Below are 25,959 nucleotides of genomic sequence, written 5' to 3'. Positions count from 1 at the left end.
GAGGATCCAGATTAGGGTAGAGGGTTAAGGGGTGGGAGCGCGACGGTAGTAATAGGGAAGTGCTCCTTTGGGTCCGGAGTTTCTGGTTCGTAGTGTTGGGCTTGTAGTTTTTGGGGTTAGTGGTGTTGATTTTTTTGCATACCGTACTAGTTTATGCACTTATCCTTTGTGTTTGTTATACTGTTAGTTTGTTTTGTGTACCATACTAGTTTGTATTCGCTTACTTTTTGTATTTGTTATACTGTTATTGGTCCTAAGTCGGGGGTCTATCGGAAACAACCTCTCTACTTCTCTTGAGGTAGTGGCATAGTCTACGTACACTCTACCCTCCCCAAACCCCTCTAGGTGGGAATACACTGGGTATGTTGTTGTTGTTGTTGTAAAACTACTAGCTTATTTATTAAAATTTAAAAGGAAAATATATTTTTGCATTTCTTGTATTATTTTATTTATTTATATTTTTTTCTTAAAAATAAAAATAAAATAAAAATAAATTATAAAAATAAAATAAAAATAAATTATCTTATTTATTTTTAACTAAAACTTTATTAAAAATAAAATAAGAGTTAAAATAATATCAGATCAAATATTTAATATCAAAAATAGATTAAAATTCGGGAAGGATAAAAAATTACGTGTCTACAACACTAATTTGCATTCCTTATTTCATAAAAGAATACAAACCATGCTTTATCTATTTCCATGTTCTATCGCCCTATTCTCTCTCCTGATTTCACAAGGTTGACAATTGATATATTCTAAGGGTAGCTAATCCTTAAAATAGTTAATTCAAGAATAAACAAACAATCAACAATGATAAGCAAATAAAATGAACTTAATTCAAAATAATAGTACTTATGTTCTTGGATTCAACCTCGGAAAGAGGAAATTTATCCATGCATAGTCATAATCATAATCACAAGATTGTAATTAACGACTAAAAACATGAATGAACTAAATTAAAATAATAAAAAACTAATGATGAAGTTGTAGCAGCCCCTCAATCTTCAAAATATGTTCAAAGATAATTAAAAATGTGTATGATGATGTATTTATAGCAAAGAGTAAGCCAAAGTCATGTTGGACAAGGATTCAATGTTCAAGTCAGGCCTAGAATAGAGGGGGCGCCGCGGGCTCCATTGCACCGCTCTGGAGGGGGCGTCGCGAGCACTCATGTTATCCAGAATATTTTCTAACGCATGGGAGCATTGGAATGGAGGGGGCGCCGTGGGTTCAATTGAGGGAACTCACTGGAATTATTGTCCAGAATATTTTCTAAGGCATGGGAGCAATGGAATGGAGGGGGCGACGCGCCCAAATCATGGGCAAGCATTCAAAATTGCGTCCCGGATTTTGATTATGTCTTGATCGTCCCATCTTTTTTCCCTTGTCTTGTGGTATATTTTCCATGAATTTTCAGCCTTTGTATCATCCATATATCACCATATTCAGATCACAAAGCTTTGTACATTATCACACACCACGAATTAGACATCACAACAACACAATATCCTCATCGATGAATCAAAAACAAAAGTTAAGACTAGGCTAGTTTCCATGATCTTTAACTTTATGTTTTGACTCTTGACTTAATCAAATTAAACTTTGAACATTACCTACAAGTTATTCCTCATATAATAACACATTAAAACCATTTGGAATACATTAAACACAATAAAATTCAACGAGATCAACTTGACAAGCACCTAGTTCAAGCTAGTAACGCTAGTTTCCACGATTGAACTCTAAATGAATCTTTTAGGTACAAACTTGTTTGGAATTTACTTTGAACATCATCAACACATGCTTTGACACTTATAGTAGGGCAACAAAGTTTTTCATTTACAAATCTACCTAAAACACTTAGCCGTCCCTTACTGATGCAACCATCAATACTTTCTTAAAGAATCATTGTTTACACTATATAAGTTGATTTCAATATGATTTGAACTTCTATTATTGAAAATACACGCCATTTTATAATCAAGATGGAACCATCATATTTAAAATTAATTAAATGTGAATCAAGCATCACTAATAATGTAAAATCAAGGATTAGGTAATTTCTTTTAATTTTTGAATTGATGGAATTCATACAATCATGTCAGTGAATCCACTGGCAAGATAAATTAATTCACTAATTTAACCCACAAATAAAACATGTGTGGGGCATCATTAAAAGGATAATCCAAGTTATACACATCAATAACAAAGTTATTGAATAAGAAGCTAACAGAAGAGTTCTTACAAAATACTAATATTCATTGCCATATAAGTAATTATCTTAGGACAAACTCAAAGCTATGGTATGTGAAATATTTATTATCAACAGTTACATAAAGTTGATTCTTAATAAATTTAAAGCTAGATATCAAAGTAAATCAAGATTTCTATACAGGCCTAAATTTCAAGAGAAATTTTAGCAGAAGCCATAAGAGAATTTTAATGACAAATTTTGATGGCAAAATAGTAATTTTCAAGATTGAATCTTTTGATGAAATCTAAGAATGAACAATGAATATACGTTGTTTTAGGTGTTGATAAAAGATTTGAGCTTCCTCGCATTACATTCTAATATCACAAAGTTGAGTTCTTGAAGACAACTTTTGCTATGGAGACAATAATTTAACCACAATTTAATTTAAAGGGAAAAATAATGTTTTGGGCCTTTTGACCCTGAATTCTTGTTTCACGTGTTTTCTATTAAGTATTTTATAAATTAGATAATTATCTGTGTTTCGATATGATTTTGATATATAGCTTTGAAATATGTATTTAAAATAGCCTTGAATTCAAAATAATATCAAAATATGAATAAATTACCTAATTTATAAAATATTTAATAGTAAAATTACCAAACAAGATTCGGGATCAGAAGGCCCAAAATATTGTCACTCTTTACATTCAATCGTGGTAAAATAATTGCCCCCATAGCAGAAGTTTTCTTACAAAACTCAACTTTATGTTGTCAAAATAGAATCTGAGGAAGCTCTATTCTTTCACTGTGTATTCTCAAATTCTATCAATAAATTTAATATAGAAAATTTTAATTCTGCTATCAAAAATTTCACTGAAATCCTCTTAAGGCTTTCAATGATTCCCTTCTTGACATTTAGTTATGTATCAAAATCACGACTTACTTTAATCTCTAATCTTGAATTTATCAAGAATCATTATTGCGTAAGTGTTGATTATAAAAATTACATACATCATATTTTTGTGTTTGCAAACCCAATTACTTATTCATTGGTTTCTATTCATTAACTTTGTTATTGAGAAATATAGCTTGGATTATACCTTGAATAATGTCCAAAGACATGGTTGATCAATGGGTTCAATATTATCTTGTACCTTTATGAAAAACTATTTTTAAATTTAAATTCATAACATTAGACAACAACATTATTAAGTACTTCTAGGCTCCTTTCATACCGGTGCGAAAAGTAAAGTAATTTAAAAGTGGCATAATCAATAAATTGATTTATCTTTCCAATGAATTCACTGAGATAGTTACATGAAATTCATTGGTTAGAAAGTTGATAAAATTTGCTATTCTTAGACCAACAATAGTGAGGTTTGATTTGCACATAATTGGTTTTGATATGATGAATTTCATGATGATTATGAAATAGTGTCTATTATAACTATTAGAAGTTTAAATTAAGTTGAGATCCATTTGTAGTTTAAATAGTGATTCTTGAAAAGATACTGGTGGTTGTCAAATTAAAGGGCTATTAAGTGTTTCAGGCAATGAGAAATGAGAAAAATGAAAAATGATGATTATTTTTTTAATTTGAATAATGAAAAATGAGAAAACATGGAGATATTCTGCTATAAAAAAAAATAGTCTTTCATTAGTGGGAGTGTTAGGAAATGATCATTTTTTTATTCTCTAATTATTTGAAAAGTCATGCAAATGAGTTGGTTAAAAAAGAGTATGGGGTTAAAATATCTTGGACAAAAATAAATACCATCAAATATCATCTTCATCTTGAAGACAGTTTGTTTACTTTTATTTTTCTCCAACACTAAGCATATAAAGTAAAGGTGCAATATTGATTATGATCGGATCAACTTTCATGATATACAATTCATAGAATGAATAGATCAGATATACAATAATTTCTGAGTTTCATTTCAATATTGCATCAAACACCCATATAAAGAGCCTAGTTTGTCCTGTTTTACAAAACGAACAAGAAAATATCAAGAATGAAGATTTCAGAAGCTTGATCAAATGATAATATTATAATTGAGTTCATTGTATATTCAGTAAGGATGTTGGTCCTAATATATGATTTTATCCTAAAATATTGTTTAACTCAAAATATATGATTTGAGTTTATAATCAAGTTGAGTGATAGTAGAAGTTAGTGGACTACTATTTTATTTTTTTTGTTGTAAAACTCTATCTAAGGAGTTCAATTATTGTAATTGGTACTATGAAAGTTTTAGCCAATAGAATAAAATTATAGTATATTTTTATTCTTAATCAGAATCTCTTCTTTTTCATCAGTGATATCAGGATCGGGTTAAAACATTAACCTTTTATGAGAGAAATATGTAAGAAATGTTGCAGCAACAGTGTGTGAACCTATGACTTTCAAAAATTATGTGTAGGCAATCATACCTCATTGAAAGGGTTACTATGACCGTTAGGACATGTTGGTGAAGAATTTTCTAAGATCAAAGAAGCATTATCAAATGATTGTATACAGAATAACTAGCAGAAGCCACAACAGTGTCAGACACACAAAAAGTAGAAGCACATGCAGCAAAGTTAAAGGACGTCAAGGTGAAGAATTATTATTTTCAAAAAATTGATCAAGGGCAGAGATAAAAGCTCAAATTTGTGGGTCGATTAAAGTCTGTAGATTTTGCTCAATTGGTGTATTTATTTTAGGAAATTCATTCAATATGTTTGAAATTTAAATGCAGTTGTTAGTACTTGAAGTTATCGTTCTGAAATTTAGATCTGATAAAGCTAAAATTTTGACTTTGTCTGTTGATCGTTATTCGTAATAAATGATTGAGCAAACTTTTTCTATGTTTGAATTATTTACATGTAGTATCATGATATTACTTAAGCTATATGCATATTCCTAGTGCTATAAACACGCACATACGTGCGTGCTCACACACACACATATATATAGATGATAATATTCATCCATCCTTCCTCTCAAGTCAAAAATTAACAAAATCACTCAACCTTCACCCGCTCATGTGTATTTACACTTCAAGTCAAATTACTATTTTCTTTATACTACAGTTAAATATGCATTCACTTTCTTCCGCTCATGTCACTAATCACCTCAAGAGAAATTCTTGAAAAACGCCTCTGAGACATACATTGAAGGATTTGTCTTGCAAATCATACACTCTGAATATTTTATTTTGTGTTTCAAGTACGTCCAATGCTTAAAGCTCAGGACTAATTTAATATTTTTTGTGCAGATTTTGTTTACATTTTTTTATTTTATTGACTCTCAATTTCTTTTAGAACTAATATTCCCTACTCAAATATGAAGCTTGAGAATAATAAAGGTACCAAATATCATATATAGCTTCAAATTTTTTTTTTCCATTATAGCCTTTTGATATGTTTGAGAGATTCCAACATGTACACTCTCTTTCATAAAGTTTCAATGAGATCTCATTACAAATAATCTATAGCATTTTTTTTAATGTGATCTCATTTGAATAAGTATTTCTTTCACTGATTATACGATAATACTCAAACTCTAATATTATTTTGAGGTATTTCAATTTTTTTGTACTATTATTTGTGATAATTAAGCAATAATTTAAACTGATTTTCTTATACATTTTATACAATCAGTATTTATATAGAGGTAATTTTTTATGTGAAAACACATAGCCATAAATTGCTCTTTCGATAGAAGAAAGATCTTTATACATGGATATATACAGATTTTCAGATTTGATCAATGAGATCATATGTTGAATTAGGCAAAGAAGTCATTCTTTTTTTTTTTGGAATAATTAGCACTTTGAAGTTTATTATTTTGATATATTTTAATGAGATCATTACATAAATAGATCATCAAATTTACTGATTATTTTAATATTTAATTTAACATTTACTATTTAACTAATTGAAATATGTAGTTTGTCATGTAGAAAAAATATGTTACATATGATGAATTTTCATAAATAACTATAGTTTGGAGCTTATTAACGATGCATGTATAATGATATTTTTCACATTCACCGAATCTAGTGACACTTTCCTTCACGATAGAATATATCAGACAACATGATATGAATCTCTCTCAAATATGATTCTAGCAAAATGTGAGAGAATTATTGTGAAATCTATCTAAGGATTACAGAAATTATTAAAATATTTGAATTAATCGCACGGTCTCTATAATTGGTGGTGTCCATGTGTTCGCTCTAAAAATAGAACACAATATTTTGAATCTCTTTTTTCACTCCAAAAATAAAACATGACTCTTATAAATCTTCTCTACATCTTTGATTTTTCTTAAGGAATTAAGACAGTAGGTCATATATATAGATGTAAATCCAAAAACTGAAAAATCTTATTTTACATATGTGCGGTAGGCTGCATCATTTGATGTGATAAGTAAGATACAAATAAGACTATATGTTTTATTTTTCATTAGGCTATTATTAATTCATGCAAACTATCAATATAGTCAAACTAATGCGTTTTATATTTAATCGATATGTTTATATATAATTTGTGTAAAAAATATCAAATTTTTGATAGTTTTTATTTTGTGTATCAATGGAAAAATTAATACAAAATGTATCAGTTGTTATTAAGTTGATATATATTGATAGAGAATGTATTCATGTTGTATTTTGATTTCAAGATGCTTCTGATATAGATTATATAAAAATGTATAAATCTATATCAATGTTTTTTTTCAAGCTCTTATTTATGTATTAATGATGGAATAAATACAGTATGTATCGATTGTTATTAATCTAATTAATCTTCGTAGGTAAATAGACTTAATTTATTCAATATTTTAAATTTAAAATTTAGATATTCAAAATTATACAAAAGTACTTGAGCAGCAAAATTTTCAATCTCAATATACATAATATTGATCAAATGAACTATCAAAATGAAGTGTTTATCAACTTTAAGAAAGAAAATGAAGCAGAAAATTGTAGAATCAAATCCATCGAATTCACGATGTGTCCTTAAGGAATTTATTCACCTTAAGTACCCGAGGTTATGGAATCTTTCCTTCCAGGATAAAATGGTTCTCTTTCTGAAAATAGCGATAGCTTAAATTTTTAGAAACTTCAAACACACTCAACGATTTGATTATCACACGAGAGTTTTTAGAAGAAGAAGAAGATTGTTTTTCCACTCTAAAAATTATCTTTACCTTAAAAAAATTCAGATATTTATAGCCATCAAGGTGTTGCTTCATAAAGAGAAGCAATGGTTCAGAAAGGTGCACCTCTTTCATAAAGGTACAACTATTTGAAAGAGTCACAACCCATTGGAAATGTCATAACCATCCAATCCAAAAAGGTGTCTATTCAAATTGCATCCTTTCTCTTGGTGTATTTTCAGAAAAAACACCTATTTATTTTCCATTCACACCTCATACAAATCTAATAATCCCCCACATGAATAGGGAATGATTGTTTTAACAAAATATTTACGGGCAAGTGTGTGATCAATAAGTAAAGATTAATTGCATCTGGAAAAGTAGGTTTTCGTTTGAACTTTCCATAGTGAACATGCATCGGATGCACTCGGTCAAATGATATATTTGATATCTTTGAACCGTCGAACTTTAATACACCTAAACAACACAATTCACATAACCAGTCTTTTACCTTTTATGATTCTCAAGATTTTATTTATTTCAGGCATGAACACGTCCTGATTTCATGAGAGTGTAGAGAATAGGCCTTTACTAATTTTCTCGTTGAAGCGGCTTCCACTTCACCCTTACATAGTTGATTCCTAAATGTTTAATCTTATAGATCAAACTATTTGGTCAAACCTGTCAAACTTAGAAACCATTAAAGAGCTTCAAATCATAAGCCTTATCCTTGTTCTCTGAACATTGTCTTCATCATGAGAATCAATTGAGTATATTAACAATATTGAACCATCAGTCACAACTTTGTTTTATCTTCTTGAACTTAGATCTTGGGATCTCTAGACTGCTAGGTAGAGTTACCACCATGCCGACTTATCTTAGGTCGTAAACCCATTTTCTTTGATAATATCTCAACTTTCTCTCTAGATAGCCCTTTTGTAAGTGGATCTAACACATTATCCTTTGACTTTACATAGTCAACAGTGATAATTTCACTAGAGAATAGTTCTCTAACAGTATTATGTCTCTGTCTTATATAACAAGATTTACCGTTGTAAATCATGTCCCTACCCTATCTATCACTGCTTGACTATCACACTGTATACATACTGATGCCAAATGTTTGGGACAATAAAAAATATCTTTCAAGAAATTCTGAAGCCATTCAGCTTCTTTACCAGCTTTATCTAACGCAATAAATTTAGATTCATTATAGAGCGGGCAATGCATGTCTGTTTGAATGATTTTCAAGAGACTGTTCTTCCACCTAAATTAAATACATATTCACTCATGAATTTTACTTCATTCGATCCGGTGATTCAATTTATATCATTATATCATTATATCCTTTAATTATCGATTGATATTTGTTATAATATAAAGCATAGTCTTGAGTATATTTTAGATATCCCAAAACTTTTTTCATTTCCATCTAATGAGTTTGATTGGGATTACTCATGTCCTGACTCAATTTACTAATTGCACATGCTATATCTGATCGCATACAATTCATGGTATACATCTATCTTTCCAACACTCTTGCTTAGTCCAACTGTGAGTCACCCTCACATTCATTCTTTTGAAGTGCAAACCTTATGTCTAATGGAGTCTTGGTAATACTTAATTCCAAATACTTGAATTTTTCAAGTACCTTTTCAGTATAATGAGACTGTGAAAACATTAATCCTTGTACGGTTTTATGGATTCTTATCCCTAAGATCATATCCTCAACTCCTAGGTCCTTTATATCAAATTTGCTCTCAAGCATTTATTTTGTAGTATTTATATCAAAAATGTCTCTGCTAGTGATCAACATTTCATCCATATTCAAACAAACAATGACCTTGAGATTTGGAGTATCTTTAATGTAAGCACATTTATCACATTCATTTATCTTTAAGTTGTTTGCCAACATAGTTTGGTCAAACTTTGAATGCCACTATTTAAGTGTTTGTTTTAGTCCATAAAGTAACTTAACAAGTTTGCACACTTTCTTATCTATACCACGAACCACAAAATCCTCAGGTTGTTTCATGTAAACTTCTTCCTCCAATTCTACATTTAGGAAAGTTATTTTTATATCCATTTGATGAATTTCAATATCATATACTGTCGCCAAGGTAATTAACACCCAATAGAATTTATTCTTTTTACAGGCGAGTATGTATCAAAATAATCAAGGCCTTGTTTTGGTTTAAAGTCTTTCACTACAAGTCTTGCATTGTATTTGTCAATAGTAGCATCAGCTTTCATTTTCATTTTGCAGATCCATTTAGAACCTAGAGGTTTATTTCTTAGAGGAAGATCAACCAACTCTCAAGTGTAGTTGCGCAAGATTGAATCAATCTCACTATTAACTACCTCTTTCCAAAAGGATGTGTCTGAAGAAGACATCGCTTCTTTAAATATTTAAAGCTTATTTTCAAGAAGAAATTTCACAAAATTTGATCTAAAAGAAGTTGATGTTCCTTGACGTGTACTACACCTTGGATTCTCATCATTAAGTTCATTCTCTCTTGGTTCATCTCGAGGTTTTCTAGACCCCCCACTAAACTGCTTATGTCTAGTTTCATATGGATAAATATGTTCAAAGAACTCAACATTATCTGATATAATTATCATATTTTCATTGATATTCGTATGTTTGGATTAATGAACCAAAAAAAGACATGCTTTACTACTTTTAGCATATCCAATGAATACGCAGTCCACAGTCTTAGGTCTTATTTTCATCCTTTTAGGCATAGGGATTTAGATTTCTCTAGACACTCCCACACTTTGAAATATTTTAAGTTGGTTTTCCTTTCTTTTTATTTTTCATATGAAATCGAAGGTGTCTTACTATGGGGCACGCTATTGAGTCTTCCATTAGCTGTAAGAATAGATTTTCCCCACAAGTTCTGCGGTAAACCAGAACTTATGAGTAAAGTATTAATTATTTTATTTAATATTAGACTCTTCCTTTCCGCAATTCAATTTGATTGGGGTGAATATGAGGCAGTAGTTTGATGGATAATTTCATTTTCTACACATATCTCTGCAAAAGGAGATTCATATTGTAACCCTATCATTTCTTATTATTTTGATCTTTTTCTTTAACTAATTTTCAACTTCTGTTTTGTATTGCCTAAACACGTCTATTTTTTCATCCTTATTAGTTAGCAAATAAAATAATAGTACCTAATGCAATCATCAATAAAAGTTTTAAAATACTTTTTTCCACCACGAAATGGTGTTCACCTAATATCACAAATGTCTATGTGGATTAAGTTTAAGAGATTGGAATTTCTTTCAACGGACTTATACGGATGCTTAGCATACTTTGATTCCACACACGTTTGACACTTTGATTTACTACATTCAAAGTTTGCAAAACTTTTAAGTTAATCAGTTTTTATGAAATTTTGTAATTGACATGTCCTAATGTAATGACTCGTCCGGTCGTTTGTGAAATTTTCTCATCTTTTCTATTTTTGCTCTCCCCGCAGTTGATGTACGTGGATTATTGCTCACGGGATGAGTAGTACCAAATTTTGAGGTGTTCGGGAGTAATTTAAGTCATTAGCTAGATTATTGAGTTTTAATTAAGTAAAGCTTGATAATGGTCAAGTTCAATCAAGATGACCCCGAATTAGTATCGTAGTGTTTTCAATAGGTTTGGAATATACTTTTTAGTCAATGTACATATTTGACTTATTTTCTTGAGGTTCCGAATCATATTCGAGGATCTATTGGGTATTTTAGATATTATTTTAGTGATGGTTATGGGCCAAGTTAATATTTTATTATTTATGGAGACCTATGTATAACAATAAAAGTTAAGTGGGAATTAATTATCCTATTTATATAATAACATCGGATAATTGGGGCCAACAAAACCACGACTGTTAGTGTAGTTCAATTTTCCCCATCGCACTTTGAAGGGATTTCTTTAGAAGTTGCTCCAGGTAACAATTTTGCAAAAACTCTACTGATGATTTTAATTTAAGTGATTGGTTGATGTAGATGTGGTGTTGTTATTGGTAGTAATTCATGGTTGGGTTGAAAAGGAAGGAAAATTAAAAAATTAAAAAAAAAATTGCAACGTTGTTGTTGCACGCATGTAATGTGAAATATTCTTTAGGGTTAACAATTAGTAGTAATGATTAAGTCATCATTAGGAAGGATAGTTAGTAAAATAGTCAATGTTATGGTTCTGTTATTGCTCCGTACATAGTTATGGTCGCGTGATTAGGGGCTTTGATAGTTAATTCTCCTTTCTTTTTCTGGTTATTCTTCACATTATAATTCATGGGTATATAAAATTAATACTAGGTAAATTATATGAACTATTATTTGATGTATGACACATGGAAAAATTGAGATTTAGCGCTAGGCTTGGAATTTAGAAAATATGAGGTTTAACTGATTAATAAATGTCAGGTTTGAGAATTGATTATAAAATTGAAATCTTTACTTACTAGTGACAATCGTATTTGAACAGATTTGAAATATTCGAAAGATTTACAGAAGGGTAAGACCCTTACAAATTAGATTGCATTTGGATTCTTCGGTTGAGGTAGGTTACGGTTTAATTGGAGTTTAGACTCAACTTAATTGCATGTATGCTCCTAAATTGGATACTTGTTGATTGGTATTCGGATATGCTTGAAATTATTGATTTTTGAATTATTATGTGTGTAAATGGTTATTGAAAATTTACTTGATGAAATTGTCTTATGACTTTAAGTGTACTTGTAAAACTTGGAACATTGTGTTGTATGATGTGAGGTTTGTGTAAATTTGATATTGATAATACTTGTATATGTTGGATCAGGTACCACGCTGGTACGGATATATTTATGTTGGATCGGGTACTACGTCGGTACGAATATGTTTATATTGGATTGGGTACCACGCTTGTACGGATATTTATATGTTGGATCGGATACCACGCCGGTATGAATATGTTTATATTGGATCGGGTACCACATCGGTACGAATATGTTTATGTTGGATCAGGTACCACGCCGGTACGAATATTTATATATTGGATCGGGTACCACGCCATTACAAATATGTTTATGTTAGATCGGGTACCACGCCGGTACGTACATGTATATGTCGAATCGGGTACCACGCCGGTACGAATATGTTAATATTAGATCGGGTACCACGCCGGTACGGATATGTTTATGTTGGATCGGGTACCACACCGGTACGAATATGTATATGTTGGATCGGTAGCACGTCGGTATGGATATGTTTATATTGGATCGGATACCACGCCGGTACGAATATGTTTATGTTGGATTGGGTACCACACCGGTACAGATATGTATATGTTGGATCGGGTACCACACCGATACGATACATGAACATAGATTGTTCCCTGCAGGTCATGACTATTTGGACAAAAATAAGTCTCATAGCATGTGTGTACATATTTGTGTTGAGTCTGTGGATGTTTACAGTATGGTTGATACTTTTGATGGTTATGTGGCTTGTTTATGAGCAATATTTGATCTGTTATTGTTGTATTATTGATTCATTTAGTAATTGTTGTGTGATGATGTCTGTCTACTTATTATTTGATTTATGTTGTGTACATGCTATTAAATTGAGTTGGTTTATGATACCTACCAGTACATAGTGGTGTGTACTGATACTACCATGTACTCTTCTTTTGTTGAGTGCAGAAAGTGTTCTAGAGGCTCAGGCATGACCTCACCTCTAAAATTTGATAGCAGATCTTGATCCAAGGGTGAGCACTCCATCTCCAGGCTACCACGGGTCATCTTATTTATTCTTGTTCATCTTCGGACAATGAAATATTTTTTATTTACTTTATTTGGGATATCTTTTTAGACATGATCTTTGTTAGTAGTTCTTGTACGAAGACTTTCGGATCTTGGAAATTTTAGTAAGTAGTTTGTTTGACTTCCACACTAATAATGATTAGTCTTGGATTATTGTTATTATGTTGATTTTATAATAATATCATCTTTCTACTGACAAAGTGATTGGGTAATAGTTCGGATTAGATGGTTCTCCCACAAGTAGATTAGTGTGGGTGCCTCTCATGGCCATTTGGGTCATACACCTAACCTTTCATGGCACAATTCATTAGACTCAAGCAAATAAAAAGAATTAGAACTATTCTTGATCTCAACAGTCATTACATTGATCTTAAACAGGCCCTAGATGAGGTAACCTTTTCCTATATACACTTCTCCTTTGATAATTACAACCTTATCAGAAACAAATACATATTTGAATTCATTTTTGATAAACAATGATATAAAAATCAAGTTCTTTCTCAACTCCGGTACATGAAGGACGTTGTAGAGTGTCAATACTTTACCTGATGTCATTTTTAAGAAAAATTTTCCCATTCCTTCAACCTTTGTTGTTGAGGAGTTAGCCATATAAATCTGCTCATCTTAAGTTAAACAACTCCTTGTTAGCACATACATGGTGGGTGGCATCGGAATCAATCCATTAATCTCTAGGATTACCCACCAAGTTGCATTCTAAAAGCATGACACGTACATCATCCACGTCATTTTTGAATTCGACCATGTTGGCTTGTTCCTTCTTCTTACCTTTCTTAAGAGCCCAGCAATCCACAGACTAATGTCCAGCCTTGCCACATTTAAAACAGATTCCTTTGAATTTTTTTCAAAGGATTGTTTTGTTGTCCACATGTTTTCTTTCGTTTCTTTGAGTTGTTAAGATCGTCCTCCACAATGTTAGTTTCACTGATTGCGGAATTCCCTTTTGACCTCTTCTCAACTACCTTGTTATCTTCTTAAATACGTAACCTCACAATGAGGTCTTCAACTAACATCTCTTTCCTTTTATGCTTCAAGTAGTTTTTAAAATCCTTTCACAAATGTGGCAATTTTTCTATTATAGCCACTACTTGGAAAGCTTCATTCACAATCAAACCTTCTTCCAGGAGATTATGGATGATTATTTGCAATTCTTGCACTTGAGAGACGGTCTTATTGTCAATCATCTTAAAGTCAAGAAATCTTCCAACAAAGAACTTTTTAGTTCCAACATCCTCAGTTTTATATTTTCGTTCCAAAGCATCCCACAACTCTTTCAAGGTCTTCATACCGTTGTACACATTGTACTGATTGTCTAGAAGGCCACTCAATATATAATTCTTGCATAAGAAGTCCGAGTATTTTCATGCCTCCATTATAATAAATCTCTCCTTGTCTGGTGTCTCTTTGGACAATTCTAGAACATTTTCAGAGATAAACCTTTGAAGACTTAGAGTCGTCAAATAGTAGAACATCTTTTGCTGCCAAAAGTTTGAAATCTACTCCCAAAAAATTTTTGGGTTTCTCCGCAGGTGCCATTGCGGGAACAACACTTGTACGACTTGTCGTAGCAAGAGTTATTGCTGCTACCCTTGGCATTCCATCATTTGCATGACTTTCAACATTCATTTTGCTTTCACAAAAAGACAATCAATTTAATATGTCAGAATACTAATTATAAAGTTGTATAAACTTTAAACACCAACTTATTTCTAGTTTAACGATGAAATTTTTATGTTCTTATAATCGTCAACTGAATGAACTTTAACTCGTGATGAAGTTTTTACATCTTCAAATCACTATTAAGTTCAAACAGAGTAGAAAGCATCAAACTTTAATCTCTAGAAACCAAACAATACAAATTATGAATGTACTTTATTTATAAATGGTGAAAAAAATTCAGCAAACAAGCACAAAAAAAATATTTTTTTCAATAAATTGATTAAGATTGTTATTTCGGGTAATCTGTATATTTCTACCTAAACTTCAATACAAAGTTCAAGAACAACTTTCAAGAACTACAATGAAGTTACAACAACTTCAAATACAAGTCCAAATGAATAATCAAACGAACTATCAAAATGAAGTGTTTATCAACTTTAAAAAAGAAAATGAAGCAGAAAATTGGAGAATCAAGTCCACCGAATGCACGGTGTATCCTTAAGAAATTTATTCTCCTCAAGTACCCGAGGTAATGGAATCTTTCTCCCAGGATAAAATGATTCTCTTTCTGAAAATAGCGGTAACTCAAATTTTCAGAAACTTTGAACACACTCAACGATTTGATGATCACACGATAGTTTTGGAAGAAGAAGATTGTTTTTTCACTAAAAAATTGCCTTTACCTGAGAAAAATTCAGGTATTTATAGTCATCAAGGTGTTGCTTCATGAAGAGAAGCAACGGTTCAGAAAGGTGCACCCCTTCATAAAGGTACAACTCTTCGAAAAAGTCATGACCCATTGAAAAGGTCATAACCATCCAATCCGAAAAGGTGCCTAATCAAATTGCATTCTTTCTCTTGATATCTTTTCAAAAAAATACCTATTCATTTTTCATTTACACCTTTTAAAATCTGAACAGCACATACATAAACATTAAGGTGCGATTTTTCTGAAGTTTAATTTGCCACCTATTTCATATTATCCCATGCTAATTTATCTACGCTCAGAGCAATGACAATTAGCGCAGCAATAAAATTAATACCAAATGAAAAAAATCAAGAATGCCACACTTAGAAATTTGAACCTACGATCTAAAGCAATTCTTGAATCATTTTGTTACTACACAAGAATTTTCTCTTATTAAAATAACAACTAAGTCTCAATTCCAAATAAGTTAAAGTTGACTATATAAATAACTTGTATATATAAAAATAACTAATATTTATTCTATTTGTACAAAGTTATTTCTTGACAAAGGAAATTCAATTGATTTCATTTGGACCATGTAGGTCCACTTCTACAGTCAAGTCCGTTCGGGTTTCGTCTAACCATCGTGTCATTCAACATGTGTTGACTTCTATACATAGATGTAAATTATCTCCCTGTAATTCTAGATAAGCAAATGAAGATGCGGATTCAGGATCCGAACTCTCTGGGTGCTAAGTAAACTTATTGACAGGGGTGGAGTCACCTTTGATGAAGGGTGGTCAGAAGCACATCCTTCGTCAAAAAATTATGTGGTGAATAGAGGTTAAATGTTAATCATAATGAGTGTATATTTAATTTTGCACACTCTTAACATAGTTGAGAATAAAATTTGCACATCCTTCGCTGAATTTCTGGCTCCGCCACTACTTATCGATTCAATTGATCAAATTATTCATATAGGACAATTAACCAACCAATTAATTAAAAAAAACAATAATAAAATGACAAAACTTGATCTTTCAATAATATTACTAATATCATAATATAATATTTATAATTCATTTAAATGGTAGAATATACGTGTGTTGCCCTGTTTTAGTCAACAATGCTTTACAGAAAATAATTTTAAAAAATAAATGCTACAACTCCGAATCAAACACACGACCTATGGGCAACAAAAGTGCCGCTTTGCCACTTGCACTAGATAGTGTTTTGGTATTATGGGTGGCAGATTTAATATTTGACTATATCAGTATTAAAAAAACAAATGATGCAAATTGGGATCGAACCCACAACTTATGTGCAACAGAAGTGGCACTTTGCCACTTACAGTATATAGTGATTTGGTATTATGGGTGGCATATTTAATATTTGACTATATCAGCATATCTATATATATAGAGTTTCCTTCGAAGTTTGTGGTGGCGTGCCACCCCCACGACAATGAATAGATCCGCCCCTGAGCAAAATGATTTCTATAAATCATTAACTCTAGAAGTAGAACCTATTTGACTTATAATAAGAATCCTAAGTTGGTAGATTTTGAAGAGTTCAAGCAACACAGTAAGAATCCATTAAATAAGCTTCTCCAATACTTTTGATTTATGATATTTTTTAAACTGTATCTCTTTGGAAATGTAGTAGGTCACCTCAATCCAACTTCAAGCATTAGAATTTGATGCGGTTCAGCTTCCACATAGAAAACACATCTTTGGTACTATAATTATATATTTTCGTTGCGTATAGTTAAATAACAAGCTGTTGTAGTATAGTGGTGAGTTTTCCTGACTGTCACGCGGGTAACTCGGGTTTGATCCTTGGCAACAGTGCTTCTCTTTTCTTTTTGCCATTTTATCATCCAATTTTGTTTTCTCTGTAAGTTGGTCTCTTTTGTTTAATTGAGCTTCCGTTATACGTTAGAGAAGATACCTACAAGACAAATAGAAAAAAATAAGATAGATAAAGGTGAATCAAGATTCATAGGCGGATCAAAGTTGAAAAGAAATTATTGGTTGGATGTAGACGAAGCCAAATATAGTTAGATGAAGCCGTAGGAACTCCTGTAACGCAATCCCAACTACATGAAGTTAACTCACCAAAACGAATGGATCACTTTCTAATCCTCACTCCCAAAGTCTTATCCTCAGAGCTATATAGGAATCTCAATTTGAAAAGTGGCAAACAATTCTTCAAAATGGCTATTTAATTTAATTCTTACAACTTTTACTACTAGCAAAGCTGATAAATAAACGAGAGCTCCTTTTCAATGCCAAAACGTGATTTGGTCTCCAATTTCTGACATTTACAATGACGAATCATGGGAGTCCTCTCTCTTGTCAGGGACCTCCACTAGGATTTCTTATCTTCTGTTTTTTCTTCTTTAATTTTTCCATACATACGTGTGTTTCCTGTCTATTTCTGCCATATTTTGGTCAAAGTCATCCAATTGTCAGAAATCTAAACCCAAATTTGCTTAAGGCAATTGGCATTTAGTTGCTGTTGTGTGCTTAAAAGACAAACATAGCCATGAATCTTTCTGGACCACCTAAAATACTAGAGGGAAGCCCCAATTTTTCTTGAGAAGCCCACTTTCAGTAGTCCGGTCCAAATGTACCACAAAAACAACGATTTGTTATTAGTGTAAACAACATAAATCTCTACCTATTGAAACTAATTACATAAAATTTTTCTAGTTTTTTTTCTCTCAAATTTTACAAATATACTCATACATTCGACTGCCCATCATACATAGCACGAATATATGATAAAACAGTTAATCCTATATTTAAGATAAGATGATAAAACATAATCTCCTATATTTATGGAAAGAGTAATCAGATAAAATATTTCATTCCCTTAAATAAAGCCATTAATTACCTATAATTATGTTTTGTATGATTAAATAAAATAACTGAAATTTAAATTCAAAAAAACTCTTAAACATCACTGTTAGTTTTCCTAATTTTTAATGACGTTTTTGAAAGAAAAAAAAAACCGTCTTCGTCTTTCTTCAATTCTCGAAAAAAAAATATGAACATCCCCATATTGTTGCGTCATTTCGAAATTTGGGAGTTGAAAATCATTTATCAATTCTATAAAAGTGATGCAATAATTATTTCTAAAAGTATTAACTTTTTTTAAATTGATTGCTACGATCGCGACGGAATTGAATATTGACAATGTTCGTAAAAAAATCAAAGTAAAATACACAACAATTTCACATGTATGAGGGCAACTTATACATTTAAAAAATAAACTCAGTAATGTATAATAACATACTACACATCTAAATTTTTCACATTAAACATGTATGACCTATATATATTGACAGAAGGTATAATGAAAATTTATACATAAATAAGACTTTCTAACAGTAGTATACCACATAAAGCATAAAATGCATCTTATAAGGATTTTTAATGTATAACATATTAAAATATATATTTTAAGGCTTATATTATACATTAGAATAAGTATAAGGGAAACTTATACATTTTAAAAATAAACTGCAGTAATGTATAATATGACATTATACATTACTGCAGTTTATTTTTAAAATGTATAAGTTTCCCTTATACTTATTCTAATGTATAATATAAGCCTTAAAATAAACTGCAGTAATGTATAATGTCATATTATACATCTAAATTTTTCACTTTAAACATGTATGACCTATAAGCTTGACAGAAAGTATAATGAAAAATTATACAAAAATAAGATTTTTTAACTGTAAAATACAACATAAAACACAACTAATGTAATAAGAACTTCTAATGTATAACATATTGAAAATATATATCATTAGACTTATATTATACATTAGTCTTCCAAAATAACTAATGTATAATGCCTGATATATTATATCTTATACTTTCAAATAAAAACTTCAAGAATGTATAATGTTACACCATACATATAAAATATTAACATTATACATTATTTATCTATAAACTTGTCCAGAATGTATAATGTAACCTTATACAAAATTCATAGATTATAATTCTATAATTCGACTAAATACAAAAGCAGTCTCTTCTATATATACAAAAACTTACATTATACATAAGTGTGTTAAATAAAGTAATGTATAATGTATAAAATCTACATCTTTGGACACGATGACAAGTAATTTTTTCCTATCGTAGCAAATCACTTATTCTTTTGAGTAGCCTCGGTGTACAAATTGCAGTTATCTTGCAACCACAAAGCTAGCCTGTTTCAACAAAAAAATAAACATAAAGTTAGATAAAATATTGAAACATATAAAATAGAATCTTTGAAACATAAAGTTAGATCCAAGAATATTGGAAGAATTTGATTTTACAAAATAGAATCTTTGAAAGAATATTAAAAAAATATAAAACGAAGCAAGATCATTCATTTTCAGAAATAGAATATATAAACAAACATTAAATAATCAAATAATTAGGATTTAGATTCTTACAGAAGATTGAGTAAGTGATTTCGTTGATTCAATCGTTTGAATAAACATCGTTGTGCTCTGTTCACAAGATTCATTTTCCGTGGCATGTTCCACCCCGTTGTGCTCTACTGATGAGGATGATGACCCAATTGAGATTTTTTGAAGCTTCTGATAATTCGTCGCCATTTTTTTTGCCTTTGTTTTCTCAAACAAGTCCATAACTTTCTGACTTGGTGAAGTTAAAAAAAAAATTAAAAATGAATGAATGAAATCAATAAGTTCAATTAATGTTCGAAAACTTACAATGATAAACTCTTATGATTGCTTGATTTTAGGCGTGAAACAAGGGATTGAATAATGGAGGATAAACTGATTTGTAATGGGAGAGAAAAAAAGGGAGGAAAAAACGGCCTTTTTTGAATGTAAATACTTTGGGAGAGAGGAATTACCAAATAAGAGGGAGGAAAAAGTGACCTTTTTTGAAGGAGAGGAAAAAGCAGCCTCTTTGAATGTATAAAGAGGGAGGAAAAAACTACCTTTTTTGAAGGAGAGAGAAATTACTAAATAAGAGGATTATTGTAATTATTTTGGGATTTATGTAAATACTTTATCAATTTGAAATTTAATGTAATTATGTAACTTTAACTTGTGTATATAAAAGAGTTTTAATTGTTATTATCTGTTCCACGGAAGTGATACTTCAGTAATCAAATGTAAATAATTTGCTGCACCATTATATACATGTAAATAATTTGTAAGAAAGAAAAATATTTTTTTCATATGAATAATTAATATAATGTGAAAGACTGAATACCTCGAGATCCTCCTAAACTTGATGCACTAATTTATACATCTTCCTGAACGGCACACATAAACAATTTTTCATCCTGATTACCTTTAAACTTGGCAGTTTGACAACCTTGACCCCCTTAATACCATCATGATAAAAATGTTCTCTCTAGGCATGAGTGGGATGGGAAAAAGATTGAAAAATAATCTTCTTTCGGAGTATTAATTGTCACATAGTTATATAGAATGATAAGTATATTTTTTCCAAAATTGCATTTTTCTTAATATAAAATGTATACTTTATGCTAATCTTTTCATTTGTATCTTTAGTCACAAGCATTTGTTTCAGTTATGATTTGTTCTTTTTTTCGAGCAAATATATTAAGAAGTTGGTTGAAATTCTGTTTCTTATCTTATGTTTTGTTCTTTATTTTCCCATACGTGTTCTTCTTGTAGTAGAACTTGTAGTCAAGGCCGCAAACTGTCAGAATTATACTCCAAATTTACCTTGGCAGCTAGTTACTGTTGCTTTTATAAATACAAGTTATGTAGCCGTGAATCTTTCTGGACCACTGAAAATTAAATACAACAAATTAGTAGAGACAAGAATAAATTCAACGGTTTATATCTGTTCCAAGGAGATAGTTCAGTAACCAAAAGTCGGGCAGATGCACTTTAGACGATGCTGTATCATGTCAGATTGAAGAATTTACTCCATCAGTCGTTTGTCAGGAGACATAAGGGATAACTAATTCAGTATTAATTTTAATATGAGGTTATTTCATGTTTGGTTGGGATAAAATGCATGGGATAACTCGTTCCTGGATTAGTTATTTTGGGATTATTATAGTATTATTTTTATCCCTGGATAACTAATGTCGGGATAACTAATCCCATGATAATTAATTTCGGAATAACTTTTTTTTCCAACCAAACGACCCTATACTAAATAATATGCACCAAAAAAAAAAAACAGATAATATAAAATGAAATTAAAGAGAACTTGATAATTTAGTGCTTATTAGTCCATTGGTTAAGTGCCGACAACAGGAATTGTTCAAATAGTAAATACTCATTCACGTTAAATCTTAAGATTGTGACTTCAAATCATCAGCATTACCCGTATATATGTGTGTTAAGCATGCTAATTTAAATTTCTAAGTTTCGGAAAGAAAAAATTTTACTTGGTAGACATTGCATGCTCACAAAGAATCACAATTTAAATTAGTGTTGCGAGTTTGTACTCTATTGGTATTTTGGTTTCTACTGTCTGGTTAATAATGATGTTTAAAAATAAAATTGGATTTCCCGAAAAGGAGAATAGAGACATACCAAATCATAATTTGATACTTGTAAGTTGTATATGATCATTAAGTGAACTTGGGTAGTGTTAATTGCAAAGAACTCAAGTCCTAATGGCTAATGGTACCATTAGTAATCATAATTCATTGGATTGTACATTTCGAAGCTGTCTGGGATTATATCAATTAATACAAAGATTTTGTTGCTGTTGCTTCATAATCTATTTTGATTACTCCTAGGAAGATATGCGCGTAACGTCACATATTTGGCTATTTGGTGTATAACATTATTAGGACTAAGGAGGAAGTTTCATGGGACAATAATAAAAGAATTAAAGAAACCAAATTAGATCAAGGTTGCCTGAATAATAGAAGATGGGTACCATGTCTGTCACGAGAAGATCACGTGCAAACATGTCCTCGTTTATACAGTACAAGTATGTCTTTTTCTAGTGTATTATATATCTACCAGCTTGGAACATCTTGAAAATCCTAAACACATGAGTGTTATTTAATCTTCATTGTCTCCTCTTTTCTCTAGGTTCTTTTTCTTCAACCATCTTATGTCGTGTTATGGTCCGTACTTAATTATTACTAAGAATTGACTACACCAAACATTATTTTCTTTACACCAAAAAAGGACCCCTCAAACCACACACACTACTAAAACGTCAGTAGTTTCCTAGTGTAATGGTTCAGTGGCTATTCACAGCGTATATTTTGATAGAATTATTGAGAAAAGAAAAGATAGTAATAGTGTTTTACATGAAAAAATTTAGGAAGTGTCTCCATGTTTTAATAAGAATCTGTTTCCCATCATATTTTCTCCCAAGTTGGTTCAGAGAGAAATGGATGGAAAAATCATATTTTTAACACAAATTTCTCATCGATTCACGAGGGCAAAAACTTTATTTCTAGTAGTGTCATAATGAAGGCTAACTATAATGATAATAATGTAGTTTTTTTTTTTTTTTTTTGATATTATCTATGTATATTGCTTAAATATAATATAAGTTGGAAATGGAGGTTGTCAAGGAAAAGTTATTGGAGAAAACGAAAGACAGAATTGGAAAGGTAAAACCATTGTCCTGTTCTCGCTAAACATGTCAAATTAATTTAAACTTGGTTGGAATGAAGGTTACCATGTGATTTTAATATTAATTAGTAGACTTTCCTGTCTACTGTTTGTCTCGTAATCTCAGTTTAATTCCTCTTTATTAGATTTGGACCAGTTTATCTTAATATTGGATTCTTAATGATTGGACCATATAGTACAGCTTGATCAGTAGCCTAATCTAACAACTTTTTGACTTATGGAATGTTAGCTAATCTAATGGATAATAGATAAGAGGGGGAAAACCCCAGCATGAAGGGAAAAACAAAGGTGTAAGTCGATGAACTAAAATTTTCGCAATTCACAAAGTTTGAAGAAGTACCTAGCCTTACATACAAAGATTGTTTCCACAGTTTGAATTCATGACCTTCTAATCGAATAAAAATGACTATATCAATTAGTCTAAAATTTCCTTCAGGCACGACATGAAGGAAAAACCAAAAAATTGTGCATTTAAAACGAGCAAAACTGAAACTTCGTGGAAATCTCCTACTAACCTTCTGGATAAAGAAATTAAATTGCAGTAACTATTGAAGTATAACTCAAAGCTTTTCCAAGAAAATAGTGCATATATACTGCAAGCCTTTTAGCTTACATGGCCGACCAAGTCATCACGTATCCCCGTGGACGATATACCTACAGGCTACAATATATAATGTTTTCAATTTTAAAATTATTGGATATTTCTTACCCAAAAAAATTATATATATATGTATGGTCACTTAGCTTTGTGTCTATTATACAAAAGTCATTTTTCTTCCATTCATTATATAAAAGTCATTTTACTTAGCTCGGTCATCACAAAAGTTACTATGATGGAATTTTACAATAATCCCACCAGAAAAATGATGTGGCAACCTTAATTAGTTCTTAATTTTAATTTAAGAGAATATAAGATATTATTCATATCTTGACCCTTTTTATATGTGTCTAACCCAATTTTTCTTATAAATTATATAACGGAAGAATATCAATTTCTTAATAGGTCAGGCTACCAAGTGAAGATTATTTTCATTAAAAAAAAATTGATTGATATTTTTGTGAAACATTTCATAATATTGCATTCATCTGTCAAAATAGTGCATCGAAAAAGAGCAATAAACAAGATAATTTCATCAAAACACATAAAATAGAAATACGTGTATAGTATTATTTTTTTGAAGATTATTTTAATTCTTTGAAGATAAATCAACATGCTAAAGATAATTTTAAAATAAAATTTTTTTAATTTTTTCATCGAATAAGTATTGTTAAAATTTGATCAAATAATGTTATCGACAGTTGTGTTAATAAAAGTCACAAAATATAAGTAATTTAATAGATAAAATAAATTATTAGATATTTAATGTTTATATTTATCAATTGAATTAATTAAACAAAATGTAATTTAGCAGAAACTGAATATTATAATGAAAAATTCTAAGAGAATTAACCGAATAGTCAAATAATTAAAATCACAAAGAAAAATTCAATAAATAGAGTAGTTTATTATATTATTATGATATACCGAATGCAAAGGCCAAGAGGCAAGAAAGAAATGTATGAAAAAATAATTTTAGCAATTACACGTCACAATTTTAAAAGGAAAAAAAATAATTTTATCAATTACATGTCACAATTTTAGATGAGAAAAGTAATTTACCAACCACATGTCACAATTTTAGAGGATTTTAAAAAAGAGTAAAATTATCATAATCTTATCAATTACATGTCATAAATTTAAAGGAGAAAAATAATTTACCAACATATGTTTCAATTTTAGAGGATTTTAAGAAAATTAAAACTATTATAGTGTCATTGTGAGGATTACCAAATTTTGATATCCTCCCTTATATATAAGTATAATTTTCGTTTCATAGAAATATCAACCGATTTTTTTTTATGAAAATATTCTTCACTATGTGGCCTAATCTATTAAGAAATTGATATTTTTTCGTTATATAATCTATAAGAAAAATTGGGTTAGGCACATATAAAATGGGTCAAGATATGAATAATATATTATATTCTTTCAAATTAAATTAAGAACTAATTAATGTTATCACATCATTTTTCCGGTGAAATTATTATAAAATTCGATCATAGTAACTTTTGTGATGTCCGAAGTAAAGTAAAATGACTTTTGTGTAATGAATAAAAGAAAGTGAGTTTTGTATAATAGATGGAAAACTAAATGCCCATGCAAAACTAATAGATGAAATTTACTCTTACATCTTAACATAATCGTAAAATACTTAGGAATCATTTGGCAAGATGTATCACAAAACTCAATGTATATTACATTACTCATTGTATTATTTAATCTTTGTTTGATAGAATTTCAGCCTATGTATAATTAATACATAGCAAATCATGATATTAATAATACAATGATTATCCGTACATGGATAAATATGGTTAAAGACATATTTATCCATAATAAATCAAACTAAATCATAAATAAGAAATAATATGACAATAACTAATCTCAGTATTACTAATACATCTTATTTGATATTATTATTGTACTCTTTACCAAATGACTACTTAGTGACTTATTTTTATTTGTTTAAGTGTTGATGAAAGAAGTTATTCGATATTTATATTGACTAAAAGGTAATAAATATTTAATAAAATAATTAAAATGTACGCAAATTATTAAAAAACTATCCTGAAGAGGAATGTGAAGTGGCAGGTGATTGAGAAGGTAGAGACTAGAGATGGGCAGGGCTTAAGATTCCAAATGTATTGGGGCTTGCGGGGGACCCTGTTTCTTGGTAATGTCCTTTCTTTTTGTTAAATATTGCATGCTTTGACCACACACAT

At 30.3% G+C, this 25,959-nt stretch overlaps 2 long non-coding RNA genes across 2 annotated transcripts; both read right to left on the bottom strand.

The window, feature by feature from the left end:
• Positions 1–17,101: 17,101 nt before the first annotated feature.
• LOC124890387 lies at positions 17,102–17,870 on the bottom strand. Its single transcript, XR_007049139.1, has 2 exons — positions 17,624–17,870; positions 17,102–17,456 (listed from the first exon to the last, which is right to left on the bottom strand). It is a non-coding gene; the product is annotated as an uncharacterized LOC124890387 (long non-coding RNA).
• Positions 17,871–19,412: 1,542 nt separating this feature from the next.
• Positions 19,413–20,430, bottom strand: LOC124890386. The gene is made up of 2 exons (XR_007049138.1): positions 19,972–20,430; positions 19,413–19,740 (listed from the first exon to the last, which is right to left on the bottom strand). It is a non-coding gene; the product is annotated as an uncharacterized LOC124890386 (long non-coding RNA).
• Positions 20,431–25,959: the final 5,529 nt, after the last annotated feature.

This window comes from Capsicum annuum, unplaced genomic scaffold (genome assembly GCF_002878395.1).
Source record: "Capsicum annuum cultivar UCD-10X-F1 unplaced genomic scaffold, UCD10Xv1.1 ctg1707, whole genome shotgun sequence".
NCBI classification, from domain to species: Eukaryota; Viridiplantae; Streptophyta; class Magnoliopsida; order Solanales; family Solanaceae; genus Capsicum; species Capsicum annuum.
This window is presented reverse-complemented; position numbering and strand designations above follow the sequence as displayed.